At 41.5% G+C, this 5,472-nt stretch overlaps 1 pseudogene; it reads left to right on the forward strand.

Moving 5' to 3' along the window:
- Positions 1–3,598: 3,598 nt before the first annotated feature.
- LOC144370850 (proline-rich protein 3 pseudogene) lies at positions 3,599–4,339 on the forward strand (annotated as a pseudogene).
- Positions 4,340–5,472: the final 1,133 nt, after the last annotated feature.

Consider the following 5,472-nt stretch of genomic DNA (forward strand, 5'->3'; position numbering starts at 1 on the left):
TAACTAGAAATGATTCACGTATACATAAATATACGTGTGTATGTACACACACCTGCCGTATCCAGATTAATCTAATGAAGAAAATCTCATTCAAGGGCACTGAGAAGTATTTGAGGAACACACACCAGGGAATTTGTCTTGATGGACAATTTCTGATTCTGTCACTTCTGATGTCAGAAGATTTCCCAGGGAAACTCGTCACTGTAGTTTTAAGATGGCCAGTGTGAAAGACCATGCCAGGCTGAGGAGGCCCCAGGAGACAGCTTGACTTTGGTAGAGGTCCCCACAGGTCTTCCACTTTGCAAGTTCAGGAGCCTCAGATTTTCTCAAATCAGGCAGGTGTGACCAAGTCCAGGAAACCAATTCACCCAACTCGTCGAGTCAGATTGCCAAAACCAAGGATCAACCTGTCAACTTCCAACAAACTTTTCACTACCCAGAATACTGTAGGTAGGTCTCTCCCTTCATTCCTGATGACAAATTACCAAAAAAAACTAAAATGAAAATTGGGAGACGGCTTGGGTAACACATAACAAGAAGCTGATGGTTCAACCTAGAATCCAGAACATTCTACCTCCTAGGTCAATACAAGACTTAGCCAGGACTGTATGATATTTTCTATCCACTATTCCAACTCTCCTCACTACTACCCTGTGGGGCCCACGCTGTCATCTGTGTTTTTCAGGTGAGAAACCAGTGCTGAGAGAGGAAAGAAGGTAGTTGATTCATTAATTAAACAAGTACTTAGGAAGTTCAAGGTCTCAAGGTAAGTAGTAGGCAGCACTTAACTCCGATCTTCTGACCCTCAGTCGAATGCTCTCTTCACTGTAAGCCGATGAAATTTTGAAACATGACTTTCCAGGAACCTAGAATAGTTACATCTGCCAGAGTATATGTCTCTTTCTCGGAAAATGCTGCATAAATATAGAAAGGCTGCTATGTCCGGGGCTTTTATTCTCCTCTTCTTCCATATATAACATGCAGAGGTCAATGTATTAATAACTTTCCCATAACTAAAACAAATTTTAAGAACATCACAGGTGACCTCATACTATTTACATTTTAGTGTCTTTGAAGCGACTTAGAAGACTCTCTTTGGACAAGAGAATATACTCTTAGGTTTCATCAGCAACACATTTATCAATTTTGCATGCAGAATCTTAAACATTTGTTGTTGACCTTATTAGTTTAAACCATAGGTCTCTCCAAACCCTAGCAATACAATAGTTAAGACTTTGCTGCCCACTTAATATGTAATAAATAAATGTCTGCTTTACCCCATCCAGCTGTCTTGGTGACATGTCTCAAATGTGGGAATTACTCTAACAACCCACGTATATTAAAACCCTCCTTTGGGCTGGAGTTGTAGCTCAGTGGTAGAGCTACATGTGAAGCACTGGGTTCAAACCTCAGCACCACATAAATAAATAAAATAAAGGTATTGTGTCCATCTACAACTAAAATATTTTTTAAAAAACCCTTCCTCAATCCTCAGCACCACATAAAAATAAATTTCAAGAAAAATATTGTGGGGTTGGGGATGTGGCTCAAGCGGTAGCGCGCTCGCCTGGCATGCGTGTGGCCTGGGTTCGATCCTCAGCACCACATACCAACAAAGATGTTGTGTCCACCGAGAACTAAAAAATAAATATTAAAAATTCTCTCTCTCTCTCTCTCTCTCTCTCTCTCTCTCTCTCTCTCTCTCTCTCTCCTCTCTCACTCTCTCTTTAAAAAAAAAGAAAAATATTGTGTTCATCTATAACTTTAAAAATTAAAGATAAATGTTTTATATTTCAAATTGAAACTATATTTTAGAAAAACTAGAGAATTGATAAAGGGTATTAAGAAGTAGGCCGACTGATAAATAATAGAAGAATAAATAGATTATGAAGCATCTTTAACTCAATGAATTATGACTTGCCCCGCCCTGCTGTTTGGGTGACATTTTTCAAATGTGGGGGTTATTCTGTCCAGTACTTTAAAACAAGATATTTTAAAAAGAAAAAAATTTAGGGGACCTCTAGATTAAGAGGGCTTTCTTACCTCAACCACTGCAGAACAGCGTCCCCACCAACAGCAAAACACACATATTTCAAATGCTCATTGAACACTCTCTGGGGTAGACCACATCCAGGCCCACAGACAAATTTTAGAACATTTTATTATTTTTTAAAACAGTTTAAAACACTGAAATCACATAAATTGTCTTTGATGATTACAATAGAATGAAACTAGAAATCAACAGTAGAAAGAAAACCCACAAGTATGTAGAAATTAAATAATGCACTCTTAAACAAGAAGCTAAAGAGAAAAATCATAAGGGCAATTAGAAAATATCTTGAGACAGAATGAGATAAAAATAGCACTTATCAACACTTAGGAGATGCAGTAAAAACAATGCTAAAGGAAAACTTAGAGCTGGAAATGTTTACACAGGAAAAGAAAGATCTGAAGTCAACCTCAGTTCACACCTGAAAAAAACTAGAAAAAGAAAAACAAACAAAATCTAAAAATAACAGAAGTAAAGAAATCATAAAGATGTAATAGGCAACAAATAAATCAAAGCATAGTAAAACATCATCAAACCAAGAGTTAGTTCTTCAAAAAGATCAACAGAATTGACAAAGCTTCAGCTAGGCAGACAAAGGAAAAAACAGAGATTACACAAATAACTAAAATTCGATATGAAAAAGATACAATAAATACAAATCTTGCAGAAGTAAAAAGAATTATAAGGCAGTGCTTTGAACAACTGTATATCAAAAAAACTGGATGACCAGCCAGGCACCGTGGCACATGGTCTTTAATTCCTATGGCTCAGAAGAGTGAGGCAGGAGGATCAAAAGTTCAAAGCCGGCCTCAGCAATATAGTTAGGCCCCAAGCAACTTAGCAATACCCTGTCTCAAAATAAAAAAATAAGGGGCTGGGGGTTGTGGCTCAGTGGTAGGGCACTTGCCTAGCATGTGTGAGGCCCTGGGTTTGATCCTCAGCAATGCATATAAACAAATAAATAAAGATTCATCCACAACTAAAAATATATATATATATTTAAAAAATTTAAAGTAAAAAGCCCTGGGGATGTGGTTCTGTGGTAAATCACCTGAGTTCAATCCCTGGAACAAGGAAAGAATAAAAACAACAACAACAAAAAAGGCTGATCTACACAAAATGGACAAATTCCTAGATTCTGTCATACGAAGATCATACGAATTCTGGAATTCAAACTACCAAGACTGAATCATAGAGAAATAAAAAGACTGAATAAATTCCAAACTAGCAAGATGATTGGATCAATAATTGAAAAATTCCCAAAAAAAGAACAGCCCATGAGCAGATGGCTTTGCTGGTGAATTCTACCAAACATTTAAAGAAAAGCTAACAAGAATCTTTCTCAGGCTCTTTCAAAAGCTGAACACTTCCCAGTTCATTCCATGAGACCAGAGTTACCCTGACGCTAAAGCCAGAAAAAGACACGATAAGAAAATGATAGACCAATCTGCCCTATGAATATTGAATACCTTCAGTATGAATATATGAATAGCTTCAACAAAATATTAGGAAACAGAATTGAGCAGCTCATTAAAACAATTCTGGCCCTTCCTCACTGCCCTCCAAATCCCGCTGCAGCCATTGCCGCAGCCACGATGCTGAAACGAAAGAAGCAGAATCAGCAACAGCAGCCGCCACCACAGCAGCCACCACTGCCCGAGCGGGAAGAGACTGGAGATGAGGAGGATGAGAGTCCCATAGGACCACCCAGCCTTCTGGGCCCTCCTCCCATGGCCAATGGAAAGCCTGGTGACCCCAAGTCAGCTCTTCACAGAGGTCCTCCAGGATCAAGGGGACTGATGATTCCTCCACTGCTGAGTCTCCCACCTCCTCCCCGGGGCAGAGGCCCAATCCGGGGAGGCCTCGGCCCCAGACAAATCTGACTGCCCAGTCTGTCGACACTTTTCGAAAAAGGGCCACTGTAGAGATGAAGACCTCTGTGCCTTCTACCACCCAGGCGTCAATGGACCTCCTCTGTGAGACTGTGCCTTCCCATCCAGGCTGGAAGGAGCCCTCTGTGACCCAGCGGCCATGTATTTCCCTGTGGCCCTGTGATGGCTGCTGTGAAGCTCTTCCACCCAACACCCTCGGTCAATGACACGTCCACCCTATCCACCACCTCCCTGGTCTGGGGTCCAGAGTTGTGTTTCATCACTGGTGCGCAGCGCGCTCTGTATTCTGATCCAGCCTCCAGAGACATGCCTTCGGGACCCCTTGCTCCCTTCAACTGCCTCCTGGATCTTCTTCCCTTTCGCCAAATGACTGCTGAACAGGAAACCTCTTTGGTGCTGTTTCTCGTGCATCTGTCCACCTGTCCCCAGTACTGCCCTCAATCCCTGAGAGCCCTGGAGCGGTTTCCTACCCACTTTAGCTGCTTATTTTAAGTCCTTTTTATGTGACATCCCAGTGTTTTCAGCTGCTTGGGAAACTCGCCAGGTTTTCTGACCTGGGGTCAAGTTTGGGTGACTGGTACAGAGTTGCTCCCTGAAAGGCAACTGCCCCTGCTTTTGGATTTCCTAGTTTCTCTGTCAGTAGCATGATCCCCACCGCTGTGGTCTGTGATCACTGTGCTTTGTGACACTGTGCATCCCCTCGTAGCCTCTCTCACTGTCCGTGGCATTTTTGTGATTTCCCAACACTAGAATAAGTTTTTCTGCCAAAATGAGTGAGGCTCTTGGTGCCCTCTAGACTTTCCCCACATCCCAACTTGGGAGAATCGTGAAACTCCACAAGACTGCCTCCCTGGTCCTCCCTGTACTTCTCCTGGAGTTGATTATTCTTGGTCTGACACTGGCCAATGATGTCTTGTAAAGCCTCAGATGGGCCTCCCTACCCAGCTCCTTTTCAGCCTGTCTTAGTTAGACTATGTCATTGTGAAGCCACCAGCCCTTTCATTTGAATTCTGTGAATCTCCACCTGGCCTATCTATGGGTGGAACCTGGACAGTACTGTTGCTCTCTTCTGACACTCTTCCCTCACATCCCTGGCACTGGTTGTTTTCTGTGAAAACGGCAGTGAACAGGTTCAGTTTTGAGCTGGCCCTGAGAAAATGGGTCAGGAGTTGTGTGGGCAAGAGGGAGGGATGAGAGCGTTGGAGAACTGAGAATGATTTTTTTTCTTTTTAATATTTTTTTATATTAGTAATAAACGCAGTGGAAACCAGCATTTCCTTAAAAAAAAAAAAAAAACAATTCTGCACCTTAATCAAGAGGCCTTCATTCCTGAAATACAAAGATGGTTTAATAAATGAAAATCAATCAATGTAATGCATCATCATAAAAGTATGCACAAAAAATCCACATGATTATCTTAGTTGATGCAGAAAAGAACAACAATCAAAACAGCATGGCACTGCCTAAATCAAGATTTATATAAAGGGAGATATATAAAACAAGAGCCCAGAATGCAGAGCCCAGAAGTAC

This window comes from Ictidomys tridecemlineatus, chromosome 15, assembly GCF_052094955.1.
Source record: "Ictidomys tridecemlineatus isolate mIctTri1 chromosome 15, mIctTri1.hap1, whole genome shotgun sequence".
Taxonomy (NCBI): domain Eukaryota; kingdom Metazoa; phylum Chordata; class Mammalia; order Rodentia; family Sciuridae; genus Ictidomys; species Ictidomys tridecemlineatus.